The 27814-nt window shown below is 44.1% G+C and overlaps 1 protein-coding gene and 1 long non-coding RNA gene across 3 annotated transcripts in view; both read right to left on the bottom strand.

The window, feature by feature from the left end:
- LOC311445058 (uncharacterized protein) overlaps positions 1 to 27814 on the bottom strand; it is a 155319-nt gene that overhangs the window by 80755 nt on the left and 46750 nt on the right. The gene's annotated exons all lie outside the window — the stretch shown is intronic.
- Positions 767 to 17916, bottom strand: LOC311445062. The gene is made up of 3 exons (XR_014698182.1): positions 17821 to 17916; positions 5811 to 5935; positions 767 to 2945 (listed from the first exon to the last, which is right to left on the bottom strand). It is a non-coding gene; the product is annotated as an uncharacterized lncRNA (long non-coding RNA).

Genomic DNA, 27814 nt, shown 5'->3' with positions numbered 1-27814 from the left:
TACAATGAGCCAAAGCAGATTACCAAGATGCAGTTACACTTGGTTACTCCATACCTGACTGTAGTTTTGTTAAAGAAGGCAAGTTCATCTCTACCTATGCCCAAATAGTTTGTATTTATTCCTGAATCTTGCTTTTATGTCCTGACAAGAGAACTGATGCAAACTTCCTGAAACTTCATGATAGCCCATTAAAAAATAATAATAATAATCTGCTGTAATCTGATGAGGTATTTTCTGCTACAAAAGCTCAAAGTAACAACATACTGCCAGGAGGACGCAAGCACTGGGTGCTGGTGCCTCTAACCACCTCATTTACTGACATGCATGTCCAAAGCCAATTTTAATTTGGAATTCCCCAGCTTCTTAGGCTGAGGATTATAAACCATTTCTGTGAAATTTGCAGAACATTTTGCATTTGCTTCAGTGGAAAATTTGACTAATGCCACCAGCATGACAAGACTGTATTGGAAGACTACAATGTGGGTATTTCCTTCAGAGCACACTGAGGGAGAACCAGCCCAGCTGGGAGGTCCTTTGTACAAGAAAGCAATGACAGAACTAGTGGAAAGGTGGGGGGGAAGGTGTTTTTCTTTTGTTTTTGTTATTTTGTTTGTTACATCTCACATTTTCTATTTAAATTAATTTAGCCCTTATGAAAAGCCCTGGGAGAAAAGATTTTGTCCACAGTCTTTCATATGAAAATTATCCAGAGGGCTGGTATAATCCTCAGCTTATTTTTTTTTTTTTAAATCAAATACACATTTTAGAAAGTCATTGGGATCCTTTTTTAAAGCAACTATTTGCAGTGTCTGAGCATTAACAACATTATACATTCATATGCCAAACACATACCGACAACACTAAATACAAAGTTTCTTTGCATAATACAAAAGCAGTTCTGATGTCTTTAATGAATATTTTAGCACTGATTGAGGTAAACAAAACCATCTTCTGAAGGACAACATATTTCACCCTCAGTTAAAAATGTCTCAGTGCAAAACTGCACCCAAACTAGAATACTTTATTATTATTTTTTAGGGCCAAAGGTATTTGGTATTGTTTCTGTGCCCAAAGTGCAGTAGCCCAGGGGGAGGGCTGCGAGGCTGGGGGCAGCACTGCTGGCTCCTTGTTGTTTCCAGAGCATCACAGTTAGGTTTTGTCCATAAGGAGGGTTTCTAAAAGCAATCGCAATACAAATGAAGTTATTTACAAAGGCCACTAAAGCCTTCTTTCTCCGCAGCTGGAAACAGGTCAGGATTAGGCCTTCAGAAAGGTGTAGGTGTCCGGGGGAATTTCAGAGACATTAAAATCCTGATGCGGGGGAGCCTTGTACTGGTGACAGTGCCCTAATAAGCTCTAGGTGCTCACCCAGTCGGTGCTTCCCACACCAGGGAGCTGCTGATAATGAAAAACGATATTCGGAATTAAACCAAAACATATGTTCTGGGTGTTAGGGAAACGTCAGACCCTGGGAACCATTCATTTCACAGTTTTGAAATTCAGTATCAGTATTTTGGAACAAGTCAGTCCTAAATTCATCACTGAATATTTATGTTATTTTCACATTTCCTGGTAGCCTAATTGCAGGGACGCAGCACACAACACAGCCTGCCGATAGCAAGCCATAGGATGAAATCGTGTTAGATTAAATACAGCTCTTCAAAGACAAGCTGATTACAGTGCAGATAGGCACTTGCACACAGAAAAAAATGCTTTAGCTCAGGAGAAACTATCTATAAGTGATTTTTTTTAACTAAGAAATTATTTAATTGGTGTGATAACATGCATATTAAGGAAGACAAAAATGAAAAAAATGAAGTGAAACATACTGTATTTTTTTTATTTTTTTATTTTTTTTCTGGCAGAAAAAGAGGCTACACGTTATTTTGTATGTATTTCTGAGCTGGAAATTACTACCCTGAGAGCATTCTTGGACATGACACCTACCTAGTGGGCTGGGAAGCAGACAACACATTTCTTATGTTTTCTGCAGGTGATGCAGAATTAACTTTAAATTCAAAGTTATAAACAAAAATGTATTTTATTGTCAAGTTAAATGATGATAGAATTTGGCCACATTCATGTTGAGCTCAATACCTTAGAAAACTTCCTACTAAAGAACATGACAGAAACAGGAATTTAACCTGAAAGGAATTCACACCATGCTTTGACTTCCACGTACCACCTTCTGCAGAAAGGAGGAAAAAAAGCAGAACTTTTCATTGCTCCAGGACTCATACCTTCTTTCTGCAGCAGTGTAATTCGTCAGCGAGCAAAACAGATTTGGTTCATTTCACCAAGTGGGGTCAAACCTCTGAAGGGCTCCTGCTACATTGCATCAACTGATGGGCAAGCTAGGAGCCTGCAGAAAGAAAAAATGAAAGGTTCCTGGGGAGTGGCAGCATTTCTGCTGATCTTTCTAATGCATGTACCTTTTTCATATAAGGTGAAAAGGTTTTTCTGCGTTCATGTTTCTCCTGGTCAAATTATTTTAGTCACCAATAGTCAGTTTCCTACCCTCTGGATCATTTAAAGCAAAATTAATGAACCATTTGCACAGCACTTCTCTGCTTTCCTAAGTCTGCTCTCACAAGTACATAGTCATTAATGAAGTGTCCACTCAGCTTTTCCACTGCTCTGTCTGAACATCCTCGTAAGCAAAAAAGTGTGGCCGGACATCCTCCAGCATCTTCATGCATCCTAATAAGCAATATATTATCGGGTCTTACTGGCTCTGTGCGTGTGTCATCAGAAACACCCCATGCCATGGGGGAATTCACCTTGCGGCTGGAACACGGCATTGCCGGGTAGGGACAAGGTGCTCGCTGCTGCAGCCACTGGGAAGCGCAGGGGCAAGAGGACAGAAGTGCTCTGGGAAAATCCCCCGGTGCATTTAAAACAAGCAGGTGGTATTTCCTCATTATTAGTGCTTCTGCAAGAAAAATCTAATGTACATAAGCTAATGAACATCTCTGTCATGGAATAACTATTTGATTGGCTCTTACGTATATTGCTAATCCTTCAGTTGATTTTGGGGGGATTGTCGTGGACTGCTACTAAGGGAAAAAGGTTTCAAATAATTCTAGTAGTATAATCATGGGGAAGATTGCCATATTATCACATGAGAAAGTCTGAATAATGAAGATGATTCTGCTATGGTCTGCTTTCACTACCAAACATTCAGTACTTCTTAATCCTAACCCAAAATTTAGTATTCTCAGGGAGCACAAGTGTTGAACAAGTGCTTCTTGTGTTTACTGTAAATGTTTAACACAAGAGGAGTATCAGAAAAAGGGAGAAGGACCTTTATAAAGATTGCGAAGTCAAGATCCATTCCATATTTTTCTTTCAGTCATATAAATCTTTGGCTTAAAATTAAGAAATAGAAGTACCTCCCTCCCCAGACTGACCTGACTGCAGACACATAGCACATCCAGCCTTGTGTACCTTTTTGGGCAGACACCAAGTAGGCACGCAGTGCTGAAATAAGGAAATCCCCATCAGTAGGACAGGGGGTCTAATCTGATCCAACCAGCACACGCTCCTTAGCATGTCCAAAGTCTCAGAACCACAGAAAGGTTTGGGCTGGCAGGCACCTTAAAGACCACGCAGTTCCAACCCCCTGCCAGGGGCAGGGACACGTCTCACCAGCCCAGGCTGCCCACAGCCCCATCCAGCCTGGCCCTGAACACTTCCAGGGTTGGGACAGCCACAGCTTCTCTGGGCATGGCACTGTACAGCAGTGACGCATTGCTATGAGATTTCCTCAAGGTGAGCTGCTCTCCTTCTCTTTGTATCCCCTCTGCTATTTAGGCACCAATCATGGCTATTTCCCCCCAAAAAGGAAACATTCAGCTTACATGGTAGTAAGAGAACAGTTTTCAATTTCAGTTAACCTTTACAGCAGTAACACTAATTTGCAGTCTGTTCATAGTGAATGCTAGAGCCTGTCTGTTTCCTGCTCTGAATCTCATTCCATGTCAATTAGTGTTATGGAGTCACTCTAATAATGATGTATGGTTAACACGGGGTTTGCGTCGGAAAGCTAAGAGGAATGCATGGAGGACAGATAATTGCAGTGGCGCCATCCGTGAACTATTCAATGCTTTGTTGAAGCTAGAGGGTCTAGAAATGTGCTATAAAAACATGTTTCAATGTAAGCGTTGGTAACATTTAGGGAAAGAAAGTTCCCAGAACCTTTGCTGAAAATAAGTAAGGGATCCAGCAGCTTTTAGCTATGTGAAGGTCAAAGGCCACAGAAGTATTTCCTTATCCTCTTCACTGAAAAATGAAGAGGATAAGGAAAACGCACAACCAATGTGCAAACAACAACATGCAAGGAAAACGCACAACCAATACCCTCCAAGACCACTGCTGTGCTTGTTCACATTAACATGCTCAAAATACAGAGACGAGCACAAAGTGATGCCTGCCAAGTCCCCTGGCTTTTTCCATACCACAACCATAAGCAGCTGCCAGGCAGCGACAAGAAACTCTAACAAGTGATCCTGTCAGACCAGAGATGAGCAGAGCTTTGGCCACACGACGTGCTACGCAGCAGGAGGCAGGGCAGTGAGTTACCTCTTCCAGCTCAAGGGACACCCAGAAACTTTGGACCATATTCAGCACAGCTCAGTGAAGCCACCAGCAGAGCAAAGCCCATCTGGAGGAGTAACTGTTGCTTCACCAGTGTGAATGAGGAGACAAGCGGCTTGTTCTGGGTGGGCAGCGTGCTACCCACCTCCACCTCCAGCAGTGAGAAGAGCTGTGGGAAGCACCTCCATCATGGTGTCACTGCTCATGGTCAAACACCCAGTGAGCTCTGGACTGACTGTCAGGTGGTCCTGGCAAGTCCTGCTGCCCCCGGGCTCAACCCAGTGTTAGGTGACAGCAGCAGAAGGTCAAGAGAATGATTTTCACTTATGCTACGGGAGCAGCAAGTTACGTGGGGGATGCATATGCAATGTAATTAAAACCAAACAAACACTTTTCCAGCCCCTCTAAGAGCAGAGCTGGACCTGTTCCCAGGCATCCCTCCACCAGCACAGCTCCGGTCTCCCCTGCAGGTGGGCGATGACACAGGGGATGCCCACGCTGAGCTCCCTGCTTCCCATGGCACTGCTCAGGCTGGTTGGGTTCACACCAGCCTGGGCAGGATGGCACAGGGCTCGGTGTTGTCACTGCTCCAGGCATTTCCTAACTTTGACAGTATTTGCTAACTGACACGTTCAGCAGCTTGCTGGCACGTCACTCCCAATCATTTCTGGCAATGGCATATCACATCTTCCAGAAAAGAAATAAAAATAAAAAAAACTTATCACTATTCCTCTCCCATTTCCCCTTCCACTTCGGGTTGTAAAAGGAGGAAGAAGGCAGTAATGATCCAATGAGCCTCAAAACTGCTACCCTTAGGCTAGCAGAAGTACCTCAGGAAAGCAGTGTGCACATGCCTGTAGATGTAGAAGATTAAGGAAGTAATGGGAAGAAGCTAGAAATGAAATCATTTTAGAAGAAAAAAAAAAAAAAAAAAAAAAAAGAGGAATGTAGTTGCACAGCCATGATGCTGTATGAGTAAGATATATTAAAAATCCTGATGAGTTTCAGTATCAGCCAACACACTGCCATAACAAACCAACGCGGTGGCAAAGGGCAGCCTTTGTTGCTAAGCTGACAAAAATAAATGAGTCACCTGTCACTACTTGCTTACAATTTCCCAGCATATCAACTTTTGAGGAAAGAGCAGAAAATAGCCAGCATGTTTTTCCATTAGAGCATCGTGCAGAGCTAACGAAGCGCTTGTCTTCACTTACACAGTGACGTAATTCCCTCCTGCACAGGAAACGCCTCCTCTGGGGGCAAGATGCCATCTCGCTGGGAGGCATGGAGTGGCCCAAGCTGATGAAGGCAGGCAGAAGCAGCTGGGGACAGGTGGGAACTAAGGGAACATCATAAAAAAAGTATACTACACAAAATAGCCAGGAATAAGAGACATTTTCATGTAATTAGTTTCTATTGTTCAACTTCCACATGCAAACATTTAGTAAACTGGAAGGACTAAAACACCTACAACACCCAAGAATTTATGCATTAAATTTTAACGTTGAAGTTGGTTGCACTCATTTAATAGAAACAGAAGCATCTTATGTAAATTCCAGGTCCAGCTGGAGCAGCTTGACTGGGGAACACCGAGTCACAAGGAACCCTGGTTGAGAAACCCCAGCCCAAAAATTATTTGCAGGAATTAGCTGGGAAATCATTACAGTAACAAGCCTGGGAAAACAACAATTCTGCCACAGACAATTCATAAACCAAGAAAGGAGGCGATGTTCAGTCAGTCAAGTGATTTGCTACAAATTATTCGCCCAGGGCCACTCTTGCTGCTAAAGCGATCAGCGAAGATGCACGACCCGGAGCGATGCAGGGACGGAGCTCAGACTAACAAGCTGCTACATGCAGTGCTTTAATTAGGCCAAACAAGGAAACCGTAATAAACCGGCAGGTCAAAAGAAAAGAAATCCCTAACTGAACAGAGTCACATTTTGTCTTTTTATAGACAAGATAGAAAACCTGTAAAATGAGATTTCAGAACTGCAGTGCTCCCCAAACTTACACCGAAGGGGAGCGAACCCGTTCAGCCAGCAGCACGTCAGCTCCAGCCCCTACCCCAAGCAGCGATCTGCCAGTATTTTATTTCAGCAGCAACAAATGGCTGGCTGAGCAGAGCTGCTGCAAACCAGGAGGTGGGAGGCAAGGACAGGTGTGCAGTTTCTTGAAATATTCTTTCAGGGCTGGTAGCACGGAGACTTCTTGCAGACGCAAACCGTAAGGCTGAGAAGCATCCGTCATGCTTAGCTCTGGAAGCAGGGATTTCAGGGAAGCGTGATCACGAGGTGATAAGAAGAATGTGATTGGAAGTTGATGTGTTATTGCTTAATTTAGACAGAGGAAGGCTCTTTTTTTGTCCATGCCATCTGCCAGCCTAGAAACCCAAGAAATAAAGGCACAAGCTGCAGATGGCTTTTGTGACGGCTGCACTCAAGCTGCACAGGAGCAAGAAAGACCGAAGCTGTATAAATCAAGCAGCAACGTTGCTGTGGCTGAGCAATAACCAAGCCACCAGTGGCATTAGATAAAAACAGAGAAAACCAGAGACACTTCCCCCACCTGCTGCACTAGGATTTGGCTGCACCTCCCTGCAATTTCAGGTAGGACCTGACCCTCTTCTCAGCAGAGGGAGGACTGCCCCATACCCAGAGGGGCTGTTGGGAGCACCATGCCGCTACAGCAGGCAGAACAGCAAGAAAAACTCTGCTGAGAAATTGCATTCGCACATTCAACAGTTTCTAAGCTAGTTCTTATCCTTTCTTTCCTCTTTTCTTTTTTTTTCTCTCTCCAAGGGATGAAGGAAAAAGAGTAGAAGCTAATTTACTTAAAGTCAGTAGGAAGAAAACAAGCTTGGATGAGAGACACGAGGCTCAGTGGGACAAGCACAAGCTGCTGCTGGCGACACAGTCCCCTGGGACGGCCGCCTGAGCTCTGCCGGCAGCATGAAGGGGCGGCTTCGCTTATCTTGCTCCAGCAGAGCCGAGGGGCACGGGACACAGAGCACGGCAGCATGTTACAGGGGCTACTTCAATGTTTTCTCCTAAACAGCTACATCAAACAACCACATTTACACAACTATAACAGTTGGAACTGGGTTTCCAAGTGGGACTGGTGGCATGTGGATCGACAGGAGACGCGTTAGAAGGCAGAAGAAAATAAAGTTTAGTTCTGTTTGTTAACTATACACACACACGTTCGTTTCTTTGCATTTCTGTGGTTTCACACTACCAGCTTCTTTCCTGCTTCCCTGCAAAGCGCCTCCAGCCCACCTGAGCAGAGGCTGCTGACAGAGCAGGGCTGCCCGACCATCAGTCCTGGGGGGACTGGGACGTTTTCCCAGGGAAACTCGCCTAGCTTCAGAGCTTGGTTGCCAATCACATTTTGGTCAGTTCACATCAAATGAGGAGAAATGAGGATCTTACAAGGCAGAGCAAGAGGGAGGACATCTCAGGTGCAATGCAATTTTGAACTGATGGCACTTTAGCTGTGTACAAGTGCCCTTTGGGCTGAACCAGGCCCAGGACACCCAAGAAATGTTCAGTCAAGGTAACACGGGAGCCTCAAAGGTATCATTTCTAGATGCATTCAATAATCTTCTGCAGTTACACAGACCAAATTTACTTTCGGATAGTTCCAGAGCACTTACAATCTATAGTTTCTCTCTTTTGCAGGCAATCAGATGTTTCTGGGCTGTTCCGCCACACGCCAGCACTCTAGGAAATAACACACATCTGGAGAGCACCGATAGCCGGGCTGCTATTTAAGGCCACACAGCCAAGTCCAGCAGAGGCCCTTGCCTCTCCGGGCCGGGGGCAGGCAGACTGCCCACAGCAGGGCTTTTCCTCCACCTCACACTTGCACCAAGCACAGCGTGGTGGGGTTGGTGGGCACTGCTGCAAACGGCAGCCCCGTGATACGGATCCATCCCTGGCAAGATGCTAGAGGGGTCAGCGAAGGCAATCCATGGGCAGTGCTGGCCTGAGCCACCTGGGAAAAATAAAGAATGAAAAGCAGAGCCTGCGGACATGCTCAGCCTGCCTCGGGTGAGGGCAGCTGCAGGGACGCTGCTCTCCTGCCTTCCACAGGCAACATCAAACGAGCAAGTTCAAACAACACTGCATCAACTAAGTTGCCACCCCAATAACCTTTGCTATTAATTCATGACCCCCCGGAGTTTGCTGGGATCAGGAGACATTACTTTTCATGCACTCGCATTCATAAGTGGGGGAAAAGGGAGAGAACAGGGAAAAACAAGCCAATGATGCAAGAGATGCCTCCAACTCTATCCCTTATGACAGCGTGAGCTGCAAGAAAGCCCCGAGGTCGCCTGCCCACATGCTCATCAGGAGCCTGACACAGGTACAGCCATGGCACATGGTTAGACAAGTACTGCTGTGGCTGGAAGCACTAACAGTTTGTCCTGCACATCCAGAAAGGAAATTAAAAAAAAGGAGAAAAAAAGCTAATCACCAACAGAAGATTAATGACACCGTGCCTCTTAGTCAAACCCCACACCACTGCAGGGGCTGAGCACTGAGATGCTGCTCTGTAGTACAGGATATCAATAGTATATCTGAGACAGGAACCACAAACATTTTTCTTTGTCCTCGTGCTACTCCATCGCTTCTCAGCTCTGTCCCTTCAGGATGACCTGGCAGAGGAGCTTCAGCAACCCCTGGCTGTGGGACAGCACTCACCTAGTGCCCCACCACATCCCCTCAGCCCCAGCAGCACCAGGATCAGGAGCTGTGCATTGCTCAGACCAACCGTGGTCAGCAGAGAGGAGTGTCCCTGGGCTGTTTCCAGGGGGTAGTAAAAGACCTCCTTGCTTCAGGCAGGAGCCCAAACTTCCACTGGGAACATTTTAGGGTTCTGTAAATCCCAGCAGATGCAAGCTGCTGCTTTAAAGCTGCTCTGACTGCACCCAACAGCTGTTACGAAATACCCTAGACAGCATTAACTGCCCCCCTACCACCCCACCCCAGAACCTGGAGGATTGCCTCTCCTTTGACGCCACAGCCAAACAGCTGTTTCACGCAGGCTCAAACAGGCAGCATCTCTTCAGGAGCTCTGGTTGATGGTTCAGCAGCTCAGCTGGGGCACTGTTGCTAGCTTATCCTTCAGTGATGCTTCTTGGAGTACAAGGGGCTTTTGCTGGAGTAATTCAAACAATTAGTAACCTACTCACAACTCCGGCAAAAAGGGTTTTTTTTCTTGAACCTGTTCTTCACCATCACTGCAGGGCTTCAGCTCAGAGACCACTTGCAGAGCTGTTAAGTGCTCATCCCCATTCTAATTCAACATTGGTGCAGCCAATCTGGAAAACTCTCTCTAGGCTAAATCCTCCCCAAGACAGCCTTCCAATCAACCCTTCTTTTAAGAGTTAAATGAATAAAAAACTAGCTGAAAATAGAACAGAGCAGTACTTGGAGGCAGAAGACAGAGCAGCACACTTGAGCCACGGATCAGACCAACACAACGTGGCCCTTACTGGGGCTGATGCTGTTGGACACGTCCACTGACACCAGCTCAAAAGGCATGCCCCAGCACAGACAGCTTCCTGAAATGCTGGAGGAACACAGACATCTGAGTTGGGTAAATCAAGAACCACAGGCACAAGCTTTTTCCAGACTCAAGTAATATTACTGAGGTTGGGATAGGTAAAGACATGTTTAACTCAAAAGTTGGAGTAAACAATATTACGGTACGTGCCTTTCAGAATGATGGATGAAAAAGATTAGAAAAGATAAAGTAAACAAAAATAAATGCAACATGGAATTGAGAGGATAAGTAAATATACAAAGGGAAACACACTTATCTAGTGAAAAAGCAAACACGAAGATCCAGCCCCTGAATGTCTCATTTATGTGAGCCTACAGTGGAGCAGGAACCACTCGTGTGCTATCGCTCAAATGCCTGGAAGCAGCTTCGTACAAACACCTATGCTGCATGAGGACAAAGAGGCTTGTGCATCAGCAAAAGCATTCACCACTCATTAATGTTAATTCTCTATTTCAAAACATACAAACTAAAGGAAAAAGGCAGATAGAGCAACCACTTTATGCGATCAATTGCATAGCATGAATAGCAAATAATCAGAGAAAGCTCTTGGCAGATTCCTCACAGATTAAATAAATGCAAGCAAATTATGCAATAAAGGCTTACAAACAGCGCCATTAGTGGATTGGCTTATAAAGAACTCTCATAAGAGGGAGCTTGGTGTTGGGTGACCTGTTTGCAATGAACTCAGCCACCTGTAACACTGAAGTACCTGACAGCCTCGCAGCGCCGTGTTTACCACGAAGCATCACAGCAGGAACCTTTTGTACCAGTTTGGATTGGCAGCTTTTCCGACTCCCTTCATAAAACATGAATTTCCTTTCAACTGGAAAGACAAGAATTTTAAGAAGCTGAGTATCTTAGTGAGTAGGAGAAAAATATCGGGAAACAATGGGGTGAGATGAAAATAGTTTTCAAAACAAAAAGAAGTGTTCCTAAACACAGGACAAGAAACCAGTGGCATGAGCAGGTCTAAGGAGCACGTTCTGCCAGACCGAGGATGGAGATTGTAACAGATCCCCCAGACTCCAAGCACACCAATGTTCATCTTATAAACAACCAGAGAGCATCAGAGGGCAGCTTGCTCCGCGCAGGGTTCACAGAGGGGACACGTTACTATTTACAACATGGCACATTAAAATGACAGTGACACACACCACTCAGAAGTGATCATTATTACTGGCTGCTTAAGGGATGATTTGAGAAATGATCTGTAAATTTAATTTTTAATTAAGCCCGAAGCCCTAAGGGCCTTCTGAGTTCAAGCATTAAGGAGGGGTAGAGGGGGAAATCAATTCGTGGTGATGGAGAGGTCTAGCAGAATCTAATAGGCCTGGGTAATACATCAAGAAGCTTTTAAGATCAGTCACACAGCTCAACAGGGGAAAGCCTAAAACCCAATTTCAGATTAAAAAATATGCTGTAAAGTGGAATGGATAGTCACCATTGTTCAAGCCTCTGGAAAGCTACTGTCTTGAGCTCTGACACACAAATTACTCAGAAAATAGATAAATGATCAACCCAGTGTGTAGAACTTCACAGGGAAGCCCTCCTGCTCAGCTCCAACCAACTTGGAAAAGCAGCTGTATCCAAACGACCTTGCAACCGCACTACAGCTTCAGCATAGCCAGAAATACCTACGTTAACAATTAAGAATCGGTCATCAAAACCTTGTAGAAGGTGACTTTGTGCTTAAAGACAAAACCTTTTCCCTCGATGCATAGTACAGGTTCCTCACAGGTGCCAAGAAAATAGGCTGATGTCACAGCTAGGCCACTCTTGTCATCTTAGAGATGTTGTCATGACTGAGGGAGATCCCAATGACCAGAGAAAAACAAGCATGGCACCCGGCTTCAGAAAAGGTCACGAAGAGAGTGTGGGGACAGCCAGCTTTGCCTTGGTTGGTGAGAACGTCATGGAACGGCTCCTCTTGGACCGGGCTTGAAGGCAGCAACTGGAACCACTCACTGCAGATGTGGCAAATTGTGCCTAACCAACCCAGCTGCCTGCTCTGGAAGAATGACTGGAGCTGTGGATGTCATTTACCTTGACTTTCACAACTTCTCCCTTTCAACACCATCTCCCACAATCTTTTATACAACTCAAGCCACAGTCTGGATGCCAGTCTGGATAGCAACTAGATGGGTAAGAAGCCAGTTGGATGGTCAGGCTCGGGGGTAGGAGTTACTGAGCACCTGGAAGCCCCTGTCAAGCAGGGTACTACAGGGGTCTGTACTGAAACCTGTCCTCTTCCATACCTTTATTGGAGACAAGCAGAAGCTGATGAGAGCACTCTTAGCAAGTTTGTAACCAACACCCAATCGAGGAGAAGAGCTGATATGCTCAAATGCAGGGCTGACACTCAGCGGGACACAGCCACAGGCGGCGGGAAACACCCCAATCTCTCCTTGAGGACACATCTAATTCCACGTGTACATTTTCAAGAAGAAAGTTGGGCAGAGGAAATGAACGAGAAATGAGATGAATGGTCTTGTTTTCACAAACCTTCCTTTCTAAGAAACAAGTCATTTATCAAAGTGCTGTAATCCTACCAACTGTCATAACACTTGGTCTAATTACATCTGGAGAACAATAAGCTGCATGTTCAGGAAGAAACTGGCTGCAACACGGTCAGTAGGGAAACTGCTACGTGTGCTCCTAGCTCACACGTCCAAACGTAAGCATAAATACCACCAGGCAAGGGGTGGGTGACACGTAAAGCAAAAGCAGCATTTTTTGTGATTAGAAAAGTGTTCTTGGTTCATTTTCTGTATTTTCATAAAATACCATTCCTGGTACGTTAATCTACATCAGAGAAGGTCCAAAGTGTGTTTTCAGGTTACATGTTGATTGGGAGGCAGGAGAAAATCCATCTTCTGGAACAATAAGCACACTGAAATATTGTTAAGAGCTAAAAAGCTGACTGGGCTGTGGCTTCGCACTGCAGCTTGCTGTAGACTTACATTGCTGAGAGCCGTAATACAATTACTTATCATTGCTTAACTTTGAACCTTGAAGGAAATGTCCTTCAAAGCTCACACTTTAAAAACCACCACATAAGGAGCTTACTACTCCTTCTCCACAAGAAGGCATTCCAACGTCCCCAGTGCATCCCATGCCTCTGAACTGCACCAGGCACCTCTGAGCCCAGTTTCAGGCCTGGGACTCCAGAAATAACTGTTGTTCTGCACTGTGACAAGATGTTACAGATAAACTGGAAGGAGTAAGAATTATTCCCTGTAAATTTTGCACTTTATACATGTAGATATAAACATATACACACACACACACACAAACACACACACACACTTTCTGAGTTCTACTGAAGCAAGTTGTATGGATTTCTAGTTTAGCACTTACAAAAAGTGTTCTCTGATGAAGAAATCGGGAAGTGCAAAACCAGGCATCAGATGACGGTATAGTTTCAGACTCAGTCAAACCCAATTTAACTCAAAGAAATTCTGTCACCGACACCCCGCCTCCAGTGCCTTTATTTGCCCAGGCAGGCACTCGGCAGTGGCTCAGACATCCCCAAACTCCCGCTCCAGGATCCTGAGCCTCCTCGGGGGAGACAGATGGTGAGTTTTTCCACAAGTACTTGTTATCTGTCAGCTCCAACTGTGAGTCACAGTTAGCAGGCAGGTTAAAGCACCGCACCATGCCAAGGTGCACAGAAAGCTGAACAGTCAGGCGAGCAACCCGGTTACCAGAGAAGAGGCAGGGCTGGAGGCTGTTGCACCTCCACACCGGTGGGCTGGGCTCTCATGGTCAGCAAGAAGTGCAAGAACAACGGCCAGAATCAGTTTGCTTGATAGGTATTTGCCAAGAGAAGACTTGACACCCTACCCAGTGGCTTGAAGAGAAGAAATGTCTCCTCCAGCCTCCACACTGCCCTGGACTTGTGGAGTCTTGGCCCCACAGCTTTGTACACTCCTGGGGAGAGCAGAAGCCACTGTTAGAAGTTGAGAGTCCTCCCAAGACCACATTTTATGGTTACTTGAAAATTAATAGAGGGAAACATTAATAGAAACGTGAAACATGGATGCAGAAGGACATGCAAGGAGTGCCTGTGCTGCGAATGGAATAATCACATGTTTTGGTGAGCAAAACCCTGAAGAACATGGATGAGCCCTGGAAAAGGAACGCATTAACCATGGAGACCATGCCAAGGGCTCTGCCAAACCCCCGTCAGCGTCACACCACTCCTCTCCCTTCCCTAGCGCAGCTGGAATAACTAAGGATGCAAAATGCTTCATGGTCCTCCAGCAGAAGCTAAAAACCCTCAAAAAGCCAAACTGCAAAGCCACTCCACAGTGGGAGTGAGGCACCAGTGAACCTACCAGACCCCCATCCCAAGCACAGCCCCAGCCCTGCCCATGGGCGCAGCCCAGTGAGCCAAGGGCAGATGTGTAAGAGTAGTTCAAGGTCTCAGCAAGGCAGAAACTCAAAGCCATCCAGTTTGTTTGGATTTACTTTTCCTTGAGGATAAGACAGGATATGTTAGCTTATTTTGCATTTCTGTGTCCTAAGCAAAAACAAACAAGCAGGAAACAAACAAACAAACAAAAAAAAAAACAGCAATACCGCCTCTTCTAAAGAGAGCAGCCTTGAGAAATCTTTCACCAATCACTTGGGTACGATGCTAGAGCTGGCTCGACTTTTGGCAGGGAGGGAAAGAGAAGGCAAGAAGGGCCCTTGGGGACATGGGGAACCTCTAATGTTTTCAAGGTTAGAAATTTGTCACCTTTTTAGGGGAGAAAATTCTGAATGTAGGAAACAAAAGATTTCATTTTGATACTTTTTAAAGTACTGTTCACTTTTCATTATTTTTCAGTTAAAGGAGCAAAGCTGGTAGAAAAATTTGATCAGAAACCTTGCTTGATCTTTTCTTTCTCCATAACTTTAGAAGAAAGAAGACGAGAATGCCTCCTCCATAGACCCCCACTTTTTATAGCTATTCCAACTTTTCCTGTGAAAGGATGAGGGGAGGAAGTGAGAAAAAGCAAGTCCTAGATTTTAGGCAAAAATAAGATTTCTACAAAAATACATTACATAAAAATTCTACACATAAGTCATTAATTTCTAAAGTAAAACCCATTAATCTACAACTTTTTTTTTTTTAGTTATAGGTGTTTGCCTACCAGTCACTGATGTTTTGCAAATATAAATTCAGCTGTCTGTAATTCCTTAAATGATACATTTAAAGCTTCATACAGATGCCTGTTATTCACCCTCCGCTGTTTTACCACTACAAAGGCTGCCTACAACCTGGCAGAAAAGCATCACCACCCCAGGTCACCAAACACTCGGTGTGAGCGTACAGCAGCCTGGCTGTAAGGAGCAGCAGCATCACTCACACAACCCACTTGCCAGTTGCTTGCAATCCTTTCACATGTCAAGAAGTCAGATTCATGAGTTGTCTCCTGACCAAAATAATTTGGTGGCAACCTTTTTAATATTCTTATTTTAAGAAATGGGCTAAGGTCCCCCATGGATGCTGTCCCCAAGGTCTAGATGACAACAGCTACATGGGTTTTTGTGTGAGTATGGTTGGTTTGTGTTGTTTATTTATTTTTTTAACAGAACCATATTGGGTTTCAGCTGGAATCAGGACAATGACTCTGAAAACCAGATGATGTGCCGGCAGGAACTGAGGAGTCTGAATAACACAGACAGCATTAACCTCCTGAGGTGTCCCTGTGGAAGAAAAACCATAACCATTGCTTCTGCTTAAAGCCTGCACTTTCCCAAATACAGCTTGAAGTTCAGAGAAATGAGAATTACTCAGACACCACAGGCTACCAGAGCTGGTCCTGCAGCATACAGCACAAGGGAAAAGCTGCAGGCTGAGCCTCTTCGCACCACCACCCAGCTTCTGCTCCAAAACGTAAGTGCGAAGTCGGTAGGAACCATCTACTGGTAGGATGCCAGGTCAGCTCAGATAGTGCAAATCCTGTCTGCTCCAGTTTAACTGCAGAACTCCTCAACTCAAACATAGAACAATCTAGTCCCAGAGGGGAAGCCCCCAACCCTGGATTTATTTTTCTTCTAACAAACGCATATTTTCCTCTAACAAGAATGTGAATAGCATAAAATAATTAATTACCCAGATACGCAAAGCCAGTATGAGAGAATCCCCTGGTTACAGTGTTAGCATTGCAGAGCTTGTAATTAAACTTCGATTCCTTTACAACTCGAGACAAGTTCCAGACAGTGGGCTGAAAATACATTTCAAACAGATCTTCAACATTCAGGACCATCTGTTTCCTTTTTGCGTGAAGTATTTTTATTTGCTGCAAGTAATAAGCTTAAAACAGATTTTTAAGAGGTTTGTTATTAATAAAGGAATCTGAGAAATTCGCAGAAGGGTGAGAGAACCACATTCTGCAGCCTGGGGCTGCTCAGGAGGACTCTGGGCACATGTTTTGAAGGCGCCATTTTGTGTTACGTCCCTAAACCCAGTTTCAGGTTCCTAAATAAATGGGATTTCATCTCCAGCACTAAACGCCATTTAGGAGAGGAAGATTTTCTACACCTGAATTTTCATCAGGAATATATTGGTGAAAGGGCAAAATGCAATTCAGCAGGCTGGAGTTTAGCCAGAACATTTGGGCTAACGGCCCTGCTGCTGCTAAGTACCACAGGTACTTACTGAATCCACACAGGGAAGGGGGTCAGCAGGGGTGTCCTCTGGGGCAGGACACCTCATATCCTGCCACAGCACCCCAAGGAGCATCCCTCTCACCAACACAGGGCTTTACACCAAGGCTGAGCTGGTCACTTGTACACACCAAAGAGCCAGGTGATACCATCTGTGATGGCAGACAGGTACCTAAATGCATTAGATTTCCAATACCCAGTCAGATCTTATGTTATGCCAAGAGGCTGCATCACCACTGGAAACTCAGCAACAGCTTTATATAAGCACAGCAACCTTCAGGCAGAAAGTGTGTCTATTATTAAAGCTCTGTTTTGGCCAAAACAGGTATGTCAAATACATCAACACCAACTGACAAAAATGCATTAGCTGCATCACTTAAGAAAAAAAAAAAAGAAAGAAAGAAAGAAAGATAGACCCTTTTCTCCTTTGTTGTCCTTTTGCTCGCATGAGCACCAAGGATCTCAGCCCTCCTCCACACCCTTCCCCAAAAGCCAGGCTGTAACATTTTCTCTCACACCATACACTGCCACAGTTTGAATTTCTCATCACAAAAGCAACGAAGCCAAGGCAACACAACACCCCCTGGGCCAGGGCTCCACGTACAGCCAGGGGGCCAGCCCAGCAGGGTGTCACTAGAGCAGTCACCACCAGGACTCGAGGCCCAGCACTGCTACCCTGTGGTGCCTGTTCATGCCCAGCCAGGGAGAGCCAGCGCCTAACAGCACCTGAAAACATGCTCACAAAAGCCAACAGCCATCCTCCAAACATAATTATGTACATAGAGAACTAAATGAGGCTCCAGCCTTCCGGAAAGCCAAGATCTTCACCTGAAGGAGCGAGCAGGAGTAACCAAGAGGAACACTGCCTTCCCCCGCCATCTTGCGCCACACCGCTCCCTCACACTGCTCCCTCACGCCCACATGAGCCCTTTCCCCTCCCGGCTCCTCTCTTCCCCACCACAAAGCAGTGGCTGCAGCAGCCCCCAGGTCACTCACCTGTGCTGGTCACAGCCTGCACTGCCATACCTCACAGGACGAATCCCTGTGATCGCATCCCAGGCCCAGAAAGCTCCCCGTCCCCTCAGGACAGCTTTCATCCTCACCCCTCAGAGCAGCCACAGCCCAGGTGAGGGCACAGCTCTCATTAGCACCTCCCCCAGCCTAACGAGGCCCTACAGGTGTAGGGTCAAATCCCACTTAGCAGCCAAGCAGTAAGGCTCCACAACCACTGATTGCCCCAACACTGTGTATTTGCCCCAGGTGAAGCTTGGTGGAAGGGACAGAGCCAACCTGTGACACAGGAGGTCTCTCACACAGCCTCACCACATGGAGCCTGGAGAACGAGTGTGTCTGTGCTGTACACATTTACCCTGGGACAAGGGCACCATTAGGGCTCAATTCTGCTTGCTGGCACCCAAAACTTGTGGTTTGGGCAGTGCTACTTTTAATACTGATATCAGAGCATTTACCACTGGGATTAGGACCTAAAGTTTGCATGTTGGTGCAATAGCAATGAAGTGCTGAAGTGTTTATTGCATCTGGCTGGGCCCTGTCAGCCTTTTATTTACTGCAGTCAGTCCCTAAATCTGTATTGCATCTGCTGTCTGCATAAATAATGAATAAAGCAATAAATTTGGCAGGGTTACCCAGCACTTTCACTCAGCTTGTCTTGAACCTGTTAAATTCTGCTGTGGTTCACCCACCTGGCTGGGCTGCAGAGAGATGCTTCTGGGGGAAGAGGAGGAGAGGGAAGCAGAGGAAAACTTCATTTCTGTGGCCTGCTTTGGAGCTTCCAAAAACCAATTTCCTTTCAACTGAAATCCTGCTTTCTCTCTCTCTCTCATTTTTATTTTGAGGCACGGAGGGAGAAAGAAGCTCTTTTGAACTACAGAATCTTACCCTGCTACAGGTCCAAATCTTAGGTTTTCAGACAGAAATCTCAGACACCTATATGAGGCTTTATTTCTGTGAAATTCCATTACCAATTTTTCTTCCAGGACAACGCCACCAGAAGTCACTTGCTATTATACTTTCAGCGAGAACCACATTCACTTCCCTCCTGATGTGGTGTAGGGAGATGCCACCATCATCCATGGGGCAGGACAAATTGCTGGGCTGCCTGCCAAAGGTTTTTTGGATGACCACAGCTCGAGCCTTTGGCAGAAATATTAAGCAGACTCTGACAGTGGTGTTGGTGCCGATGGGCTATTCAGGAGTTACAGATATTTGGGTCATCTTTTAAAAAAGAATGCATGATTTAATTTATGAGTTTTCCTGCTGTTTTCTATGACTATGGTGAATTTCTAACTTACAGTATTATTATCGTATATATTACAAGGCAATACCTTCCAGACTGAATAAGGATGAAATCCATTGTGCTGGTACCTTATAATCACATTCAAGGCAAGAGCCTATACGAAGTTTAGTGCTTCTATTAGGAAGTGCAGTGCTTCTATTTTCCAGAGCAGGACCTATCCAACACTTGGTAACAATATTGGGCAGAGCTGCAAACGTATCTCCTGGCTCTAAGGCCACTACCTTAGTAAGACCACATTTAACCACAGGAGGTGTATTCAACACCCAAACAAGTCCAGAGATTGCCTCTCTCCTCACACTCTTGTTTAGAAGTATTGCCTGGCTAGGTATTTCAAGAGCCCAGAGCAGATTTTAATGAAGTGAAAATCACTGGGACAAGAATAGTCCAGTTTCTTTATGGGAATATTCTGGCAATAATATAGGGTGTACATGCCTGTACCTTTCCAATGGATTGCAAGGTTATAAATATGGAGGATCTGACAATGCAGTCAAATACAGGTTCTCAACACATTTCTTTATATATTATGGTATTTTTTCTTTCTGCTATTTTTCTTTAATTCACCAGTGTAGTACATAAACTTTACACCAACAGTGGCACTGCTTACTCTACATTCCCTGCACTACCTCTGCCATCTGATACCAGGTATGAGACAACAAATGAGAGGACTTGGTAAGCCTAATATGCAAACAGCCTCAAAAAAAAAAAATGTTTTATAAATATAAAGCCAGTTTTATATCTGGAAAAAATGCTTCTTCCAGCTTAAATTAATGGTTATTCCTTCACTACATGAATTGCTAAAGCTTTACTTTCACGATATGGCTTTTTTCCCACAGAATGACTGCTTTCTGTGCCATGCGCACTCACCGTTTTCTTCAGTCCTTACACCTTTTCTGGATCTCACCATACTCGTAGCATATTACATAAATTTCTGCTTGCCCCAGCTGACTTCTTTGTTAATAGATGCTCCATCTTTGGCATATTTCTTTCTTTTTCCCCACTGTTGAAAGAAAGTATCCAACAGCAGTAAAATCACAGTTACACTAATGAACAGCTCCATGTCATGGATTTTTCTTATTTTAACAGCAGAAAAAAATCAGCAGGTTCAACATGCTATTCAGTTACGTTTCCAGTCATTTTTCTCCATTTCAAAATAATTCATATTCTTTTACCAAAAGCTCTGCCAGTTTGTACCTTCCACATCATTTTGTCAGCTTGATTGTGGCTTTGTTTTTTGCCCTGAATTTTGAGCTGGCAGTGTGAGAGGCGTATTCCTAGAACGTGTGAGACATCAGGACCTGCCTTTTACTCTACATCACCGCTATTTATTTTTTGTCATCCAACTGTATTTTTATGCAGGAGCACTTGATATGCAACAGTGCACACACTGTCAAGGAGACCCTGACCTGGGACAAATCTCCAATCTGTACTTTGGTTTTGGAACCATAAACACAACATGCTGGGAGCACAATCCTGCCCTGTCCTCCAAACAACCATCTCTATTCTCAGTGGCAGATGCAGTCTGATTCACCCGACTGCACTTGTTAATAATACAGAGGTAAGGTGTATTTTATCAATGGATGCGAGTCATTGTTCCCTTCCAGTTAAATCCAAAAAAGATTTAACCACCACCCAAGGAAATTTGCATTTTACATATTCAGAGTGAATAAAATCTCCTTTTTACGTTGCTCTTAGAAGCCCTTATAAACTGTCAAAGTCAACTTGGCAGAAGAGATTTACACAAAAATCTTAAAAAATTCCTTTGGATCTATTTATCTATTTACAAGACTGAATAAACATGACAGATATCTTTTAAGAACCTGCTTAGGAAAATTACATAAACCATGTTAAAAAAAAAAAAAAAAAAAAAAAAAAAGCCTGGTGCCATTCCCCACACATCCTTCTACTTAGTGGTGCTGTAAACCTAGTTGTGAAACTCTTTAAATCACCCTGAGTAAAATCACATCGTGACTGCACTTGTGCCCTGTTTGTGGTATTGTGGTTGAGTGCCCAGTTGTGTGCCACTGGCAGCAGCTGCTGCAGGTGTGCTGTTGGGAAGTGCCCCAGGTGGAAGCGAGGTGTCAGCTTTTCCCTCTCCCCCAGCTGTGCCTTTCCCCCTGCTGCCCTCTCCAAGTGCCCTGCCCTGGGAGCTCAGTGCAATATTCCTGCAGCCCCTCTGTGCCCGCAGTACCTGAGCCCAGGTACTCCCAGGACTTTGCACATAAACCGCCTGAATCCAGAGTTCCAAATGTCTGCAAATCTCAGCTGCCCTCAAAGAAGGTAAAATCAAGTTTCTGGTAGAAAAGAACCCATCTTATCTGTGCTGAGGGGCACGTGCAATATCCTTTCTGAGAGTACTTTCAAGACCAAGCCCCTCCAACGTTTCTTCTAAGGCCACCTAAAGCTAGCCTCAAACACAGGCAAGCAGCATGGACAGGCAGCCAAACTGGCCTTCAGCCTGCTCAGCTCAGTACTGTAAATGCAGCCCGGTGGGTCAGGAAGGCAGGAGACTGCCTTATCTCCCTTGCCAACCTGCTTCACTTCCAGCCTTCTGCATCCAGGAGCTCTGTCTGAGCTTCTATCAGGTCACGCTATGACAGATCCGTGCTCCTCTGTTTTTTCTCTTTTATCTTCTGGTTGCTTTGTGATCTGTCATCCACACGTTAACCAAGCAGACAGCAACAATTTGCAGGCAATCACCAGGAAAAAACAACGGTCCGTTTAGCACAATGTTTTGCGTTGTCTCAGGCTGTCCTGCTCCCCAAACAATGTTAAACTGCTTCCTCCACTTGGCGTGAATGACGGTGGATGCTGTGCCCATTAGCACAACGGCAGCTACATCAGAGGCATACTTCATGGAAGCCATTTATGTCTTTTAAACTGACTACACTTTTTTTTTTTTTTTTTCTACTGGCATTTTCTTTAATGTTTTCAAGCTCTAGAACTACCTTCCTTCCTTCCTTCTTCACAGAATATTACCCTTTCCCTGCCAGATCTCCAGCTGGAATAAATTTGGCCTCCAAACCCTGATTCAATTAAATGATGTCAACATGTGCATTCAGTTAAACAGGCTGTTCGCATGCTTAAAGCTTACAGATAAATGGTTGGCTTGTGGAGGACTTCAACTGTAATTCAGAGGACATGTCCAAGTCCAGCCTGTGGACTGTGATATACTTCCGTATACCTGTGAAACAACTCGCATCCCAAACGAGCCTTTCTGAATTAGGGAATACCAGGCACTTCCCAGGCACCTGTTTAATTACAACCTGATATTGTGGAACATAAACTTCACTGAATAATGTAATTCCTTCAAACACAGAACAGTAATATTTGACTAACTGAAGCATAAATACAGTTCACCTAGGGCAAGAGATAAATTACATTAATAAAGTGTGGTAGTGTTAATTAGTTTGACCAGGCATGACAGAAGATGATATTACTGAAAAGTTCCATTTCCAGAAGTAAGGAATTGGTGCTGTAGATCCCAATCTCTGTTTTGGTGTTGGTTTTGTTTTTAACAGCTTCATGAATTGATAGAGTATTGCTCTAAAGAGGATTTCATAGAACAGGCAGACATGAGCCCGTCAGCAGAAGCTGATGCTGCTGTCCTTGTCGTTTGGTGTCCATAACCTGTTTCTCTCTCATGCCTGGATTCAAATGTGATCTCCTCCTAACAGATCCTACAGATCTTCATACTCAGACCTTGAACCCACTTCTGTTTGGGTCAGGTTCCTGCACCATGCTCCCTGCTGTGGCCCTGTACATTGCTTTTCAAAAGGCCAGATTCCTACTTCACTGATGCACTTGAATAAATTCCAAAACATATCTTAAGGTATCCAAACATATCTATGTATCTGACTACGGGGAAATGATACCTGTCTTCAGAAATCGGTGCAAACACTTCCTTTGAATTTGCTGAATCAGAATTGTACTCTTTCTGAACTCAGCAGCTGTTTTTCTTTTGACACGCAAGAATGTATGGATTGTGGCTGAAATTTACTGCTGATTTTGGTTCCAGAACAGCTTGTATCCCCAGACAGCAGACAGTCAGTCCTGCCAGAATACAGGCATTCTGCTGTCACCAAACCCCACTTCTATAAGTCAGCTTCACTAAGGTGGATAAAAAGGTCTTTCCTGCCCATCGATCACACAAATCCAATTTGGAGACTTGTTTTCTCTACATGACAGTTACAGGAGAGAGACCTGATTAAATATTTCTGTTCTGATCAAGAAGCATCTCATGGGTAATCCCATGACTGCAAACTGAATCCTTCCCCACAGCTCAGCTGCATGCTCTGCCCCAGGGGCTGTGCTGAGCTCTGCTTCTCCCAGACCCGTGAAACAACACACCTGGATACCAGCACACGATGCATTTGTAGCTTCAGGAGCAGAGACTGGGCTTATTCGTCTCTGTACTCTTATCCTTGAGAACCAGCAAAGAGTGCTTCCAATCTAAGAACACTCAAGGTTTTCCCAGGTTTCCTGAAGTACATGCAGAGCAACTGTTCATCCACTCTCGCACACCTCTCCTTAACGCCTTCCAGTTAAAACACTGACCGAGTTGATGGCACACTTCATTAGCACCCAAACAGCCAGATGTCAAGGCTCCACATGCTGCCTATTTATCAAGCAGCACTAAAGGCTGTACTAACAAGTCCAACAACACGGAATGTGATTTACATTTCACATGCAACCCTTTCCCTCCAGGAATGTTCTGTTACAGGTCTTTTCATGGCACGGGCACAATAACTGATCGAACGTATTTCTTGAAGGTATGCCAATAGCTGCTTGCTGTGTTTTTCTGCTTAGTAGTGGAGACTGTGGCGTTGATGTTGCCCTTGATTGAATAACTGAGGATTAATTCCTACAGAACAGGTTACCCCAGCATTACCTTTGAAATCAGAATCAACATTACAATAGTTGAATAATTACAGTCAAGTAAAGAACAGCAAAGCACAGAGGCTTTGCTGTTTTCTCCAAAACACTGTAGGTCAGACCCTTTTGGACCAGTGCAACTCAAAACAGCATTCCCACTGATGCCAACTGACATCATTGCACTTAGTCTAAAGGTAACGCGGAAGCACGGTGGAATTCCCAGGGTGAGCACAAATTTCAGAGTGCATTCTTGTTTCTGCCGGTCTGCTTCAGCGATATGCTTAGCCCACTGCTGTGCTGCCCCCGACCAAATGTTCTGACAAGTCTGACAGTCTTCAGCTTAAATCACTTCTCTTGTCCTTCAGCTCCTTTTACAATATCGTGCCCTTTATTCGGCTCACCGTGGAACGTCTGAAACACTCAATGACACGCTCATTAAGTGGATTTGAAAGAAAATTCCCCCGAGAAAACTCACCTTTGAAAAAGTTCCTATTGGAAAATTTTAGAGCTCCCAGCGGATACAAGGACAGCAGGAGGAAAGCAGATTTCATGTTTGCACATAGTGTTAAATAAGCTTTTGATTCCAAGCGAAGTGATACATTCTTTTTTGTTTTTAACTGGGGACACAATTTAAATGATTTCCTTTTATTCTAAGAGATTATTGTTTGCCTTCCAAAATACCTCATTATAATTGTTTTTTTCTAAAATTAAGGTTCTAGACACAGACAAAAATAATTACTCTCAAAGCTCCATTTAAAAAAAAAAAAAAACACGCTGGGTTCCTTTTAAAGTGGCAATATCAATGACTTGTATTGAAAGAACAACAAATAAAGACACTTTCTGCCTCTCCCTAGCTACCTTTTAAAAGTCTGTCCACCAATCCAATGGTTCCATCTGTTTCCAAAACAAAATTGCATTTTACTACTAGGATATTCTCTATCCAAATGCTGAACAGCTTGTAGCTAAGTATTAATCCATAAAAACCTGAAAACAATATCTTATTAATTCACAGAAGTCAATATTCCAGTACACATTTTGGAGCCAGTTCATTACAGTTAAGCTCAAATTTATACCACAGTCAATGGAAAACTTTCCAAAATGTTTTACTTATAATGAGACAAACCGGTTGCTAAACCTCATTCTACCAAATACAAGGTCTGTGACAGAAATCTGATTTAGGGAAAAAGAAAAAGTGACCTTACAGTATATGTAATCCTGGTGCAGTAGTTATCTCTTCGTTAACACAGAACGACACAGGTATTCTTTGGTTTTCTAAAATATCCTGTAGCTGGGATACTTAAAAGAAGAAAAGACCAAGCTCTATACCTGTTCCAATGACAATTCTTCATGAAGACTGTCCTTCAAATCAAATATCCTTGAAAAGGCTGTGCCATCAGAACAGGCTTAATCACATCAGTCTGGGTGTCCCATCACATTCCTTTGCAAACTAAATCCTATAAAGGCTGATTTTCCTAAATAGTTCTAAAATCTTCAAAAATAATTGGGGGTAGGGGGAGTAAAAATATCCAAAGTCTATAACTCTAACAATGGTGTTTTCATGGGTAATTCAAATTTCAAATACAATAACTATTGACACCAATGAGAATTCTTCCATTGGTTTCAGTACATATCTGTTCTGAGGTCCTAAAAATAAATGAAGCCTAAAATTCACAGAAATAAAAGTCTACTGTCACTCAATACATACACACATATAAGCCTGCATATGTAGACATATAGATACATACATCTTTTTGTATGCATGCAAATATATGATTTTTATTTATTTTTTTGCTAATTATGGAAAAGCTTTCCATTTTCATTACTGACAGATAAAATACGATCATTTTTTACATGACAATATCAAGCTTTAAGATTTTCCCTCCTGTTCTCCCTTGTTCCCATAATGAAAGTGCTTCATGAATCATGAAGGTTAAATACAAATAACTTGCATTACCATTCGCAGAAGACATGTGGTTAATCGCTGTCTGCCTTTATTGTTAATTGCTGAACAAGAGTGCACGGGCACACCTACCGCAGGCTTCCGAGGGTAAACAAACACAGCATATGCCCTAATTGCTTGCATTCTCTTTAGATCACTTTTTTCTTCCAAAACAGCAAGGCTAAAATTCACAGATCCTGTCCCTAAAACTCCTTTCCCTTACACTAATTTTAAACAGGTCAGATCCTCTGGCTAAGAACTCCTGTGCTACTCCAAGTCAGAGAAGAGTCATGCCAAGTAAATTAAGTAATCTGCTCTCTATCCTCCATACACAAGCTGGGTTACTTCCACTCCTGCTTCTGTTGAAAACACTGAGCTGAGCTGATGTTCCTTCCAACACCAGAGAGTAAGATGTTTGTATCAGCCACACCCTGCTCAAAGGAAAAAAAACAGAATGAAAAAAAAAAAAAAGAGATAAGATGGTGTAGGGAGATGGAGCAGCTCCATCATTTGACCGATCATTTTGTCCAGGTTTAACTCCCTTAAGGAAAGGTGAAAGCTTTGGCTGAGGGATGCGGTCACCCTGCTCTACCCTGCTAGTGTTCGCAGCCCCCCTGGGCCCTTGCTAGCCCTTCCCCTGGGTTATCAAAGAGATTTCTCCTTGCTGTCAAGAAGGAAAAAAGAGGGGCCAGCAGGCAGGAGCCCCAGGACGAGACGCCCTGCAGTACATTTTTTCTGTGAGGCTAAACCTGGCTGGTCACAAATTTCCCCTTTCAAAATAAACGTTGATCATGCCAGGAATTGTCCTGTAACACGCAGCGCTTCAGCCTCCCTGCAAACTGTAAACGCATCAGTAGCCTGGAGCCCAAGCCTCACAATATGCAAATCCAATCGGATTCACCAGATGAGATGCATTGTCAAAGGGTCTCCAAGACAGGGGAGTGCACAGATTAGAGACAGCACATTTCTCTGATCAAATCAATGGATTCAGACAGGAAAACAGCAAAATATTTGCTGGAGTGATACCCCATCTGTGTGCCATTTCTCTTGAGCTTCCACATCACGTTCACGTTAACTTCCTCATTACTGGCCCTCACAGCCATTTTATTTTTTCCTCACTTTTCTATGACATGAACCAAGTTCTGCTAGAGAGCAAGCGCTTCTTCTCATTGCATTTAATTTTCTGTCTATAGAAGCAGACTAGCAAGAACCATATTTCCCAGTCTATTCTCGGCCATGCCATGTTCCTGACACACAGCCTGAAAACCTTGGAAGGCAAAAACTTTGCCAAAAAATTCAGGTTGCCACGCAAGGAGATAAAATCAGTAACAGAAGTCATTAAGGAGCTGGAGGTGCTACTTTGCAAGGGAAGACTGAAAAACCTGAATTTGTATAACCAGGCTGAATGACAATTAAATTAGCGTATCCATGAGCTACCAAGTAATTAAAGCCCCAATTTCCAAAGACTTGGGAATCAACAGGATTTAGGCACCTGAATGGCTCCAAAAAGCCAGGTCAGCAGGCCAGAATCTCTTTTTTCCTCACTCTTTTAGGGAGGATTTTTAGTTTTGCCATCACATCTCGGAAACCAGCAGAGTTAGTGAAACTTTGAATAACTCCATACAGGAATAGCAACAGAATCACAGCTGAGGGAATTAGAGAATAGTTAGGGTCATCTATCAAAGCGTTGACAATTAATGGGGTAAAACTGAAATAAAAAAGCTGAAGTATAAGGTGAGGGTCTCTTACTTCCAGATCAATGGCAACAGAGAAAAGAGTAGGAGTGGAAAATGAAAGTATCAGTTTCTGACACATTGAAAAGTGATCAGCCAAAAGACCGGTGAGGAGAGCGTTGCTTTTGC

Source organism: Aythya ferina (genome assembly GCF_964211825.1).
Source record: "Aythya ferina genome assembly, chromosome: 15".
NCBI classification, from domain to species: Eukaryota; Metazoa; Chordata; class Aves; order Anseriformes; family Anatidae; genus Aythya; species Aythya ferina.
Note: the sequence above shows the minus strand (reverse complement) of the source record. Positions and strands in the feature narration are given on the sequence as shown.